We start from the raw sequence: 2003 nt of genomic DNA, 5'->3' as shown, positions 1-2003 counted from the left end.
CACCTGGTGGATGTCAGCGGTACTGGGACTCTGTCCCACAGTTACAAGTATGAAGTGTGTCTGAGGGGAGACTCAGGGACCAGTGAGTTCAACTTCGTGAAGCCGATTATTCCCAATTTTCTTGTTCAAGGCGCAGAGAGGGTTAGTGAGGCAAACCCTAGTTTCAGGAATAGTTTTGAGTTCCGTTAAATATTAAGTGTTTAAAAGGCCCTACAGAGTCCACTAACAGCAATTTGTGGAAAATCCTTTTTCTTCTGAACTGCTTTGCCCATTGATGGTGTCTCTCTTTAATTCCATAGCGAGTATATTATTCCAATGCTATGCATGTTACTGGTATTTATAAGTATATGGGTTTTTATGGTAGGTATAATGAATGTAAATTTTCTTTGTATTCTAATTATTGATTAGTTTCATTATAACTTAATTCCACTCAAATTTTATGAGTAAATTTCGTGTTTTCAGAAATCTTTACTTTTTATGTCAGAGCATCATTTTCTAATCTGACAGTTCACATAGTTTCTAGGTAATTGCGACGTCCTTCATTTTAAAATATTTGTTATCATTGGATGGGTTATATTTTTCCAGCCGAGAATACTTGCGTTTATCATATCCTGTTAGGCTAGTGAAGCGTTTTCTAACCTGTTTTTCCTCTTATCTCTTAGCACATTTGAACCTATAGTTGAGTTTCCACAGCACACTTAAATTATATTGATCAAAAAAAAGTTAAAAAAGAATATACTTACAGTATATTCAGTACTTTGAACTGCTTTCCAAAATAACTTAATTAATGATCTTTACAAATTTTTACAGCACACCGGTTGAAAATCACAGGGCTAGTGTAATTTCTATCCTGTGAATTAACATTGGCTAAATCTTTTTAACATAGGGATATTTATTAATAACATAGCAAACATCTGTAGCAAATATACTTCTTTAAAGTGTCAACATTTGAAAATTGTGGATCTGGAAAGATTTTTACAACCTTAAATGTTGGATTCTATAAGTGCTCAATAAATTGTCAAAATCACTTATTAGGTGTTGGGCAAGGTGACTCATTCCTGTAATCCTAGCACCCTGGGGACTGATGCAGGAGGATGGCTTGAGCTCAGGAGTTTGAGGTTTCTGTGAGAGAGCCTGGCAAGAGAGCCAGACTCTGTCTCAAAAAAAAAAAAGAAAATCACTTACTAGTACTCTAAAATGTAAAATAAATAATACATGTCTAGTGATTTTCAAAGGCACACTAATTCATCATGCTTTCTATTTCAAATAGTTTTTTTTGTTTTTTTTTGGAGACAGAGCCTCAAGTTGTCCCCCTGAGTAGAGTGCCATGGCATCACAGCTCACAGCAACCTCTAACTCCTAGGCTCAAGCAAGTCTCCTGCCTCAGCCTCCCAAGTAGCTGGGACCACAGGTGCCCACCACAATGCCCGGCTATTTTTTTGGTTGCAGCCATCATTGCTGTTTTGGTGGGCCTGGGCTGGATTTGAACCTGCCACCTTACGTGTATGTGGCTGGCGCCTCAGCCACTTGAGCCATTTGATCCTTTCAAATAGTTTTTAAAAGCCTGCTGCTTATTCCAGTCCCTCTTTTAAAAATCTGTCTTAATTATGAATAAGCTTCTACTACCTCTGAGCACTATATTAAAATCCAAAAAATATGAGGAAATATATGTCTTTGTCCTTGACCAACTTTTAGAAACTTCAAATGTACTTGGTTTTAATTGTGGTTTTAATTTTTTTTCTGGAGCATTTAGAATTTAATTAGAAACAAGCCTGTGGTTAATGGGGGGGGGGTGGAGAACATGTCTAGTTCTACTCAAATTTTTTGCTTAGTCTACTTCTATTTTCCCCTTTTCAGTCCCTTTGACTTTTTCTTAAGGTGCTTGAGCAGCGTCTCTCAGTATTTCCCTCATTTATTGCATGATTTGCATTGTCAGTGAAACACTGTAGGTTCTTAATAAAAGTTTTGAATGACTGATTGAAAGAAAGAAGAGTCTTTATTTC

At 36.6% G+C, this 2003-nt stretch overlaps 1 protein-coding gene across 1 annotated transcript in view; it reads left to right on the top strand.

The window, feature by feature from the left end:
* Positions 1–2003, top strand: part of LOC100956537 (protocadherin beta-2-like) — a 25026-nt gene that overhangs the window by 2227 nt on the left and 20796 nt on the right. The window lies entirely within an intron of this gene.

The sequence above is a fragment of the Otolemur garnettii genome, unplaced genomic scaffold, assembly GCF_000181295.1.
Source record: "Otolemur garnettii isolate 467f Iridium unplaced genomic scaffold, OtoGar3 scaffold00003, whole genome shotgun sequence".
NCBI classification, from domain to species: Eukaryota; Metazoa; Chordata; class Mammalia; order Primates; family Galagidae; genus Otolemur; species Otolemur garnettii.
The sequence above is the reverse complement of the archived record's forward strand: the minus strand, read 5'-3'. Positions and strand labels throughout refer to the sequence as shown.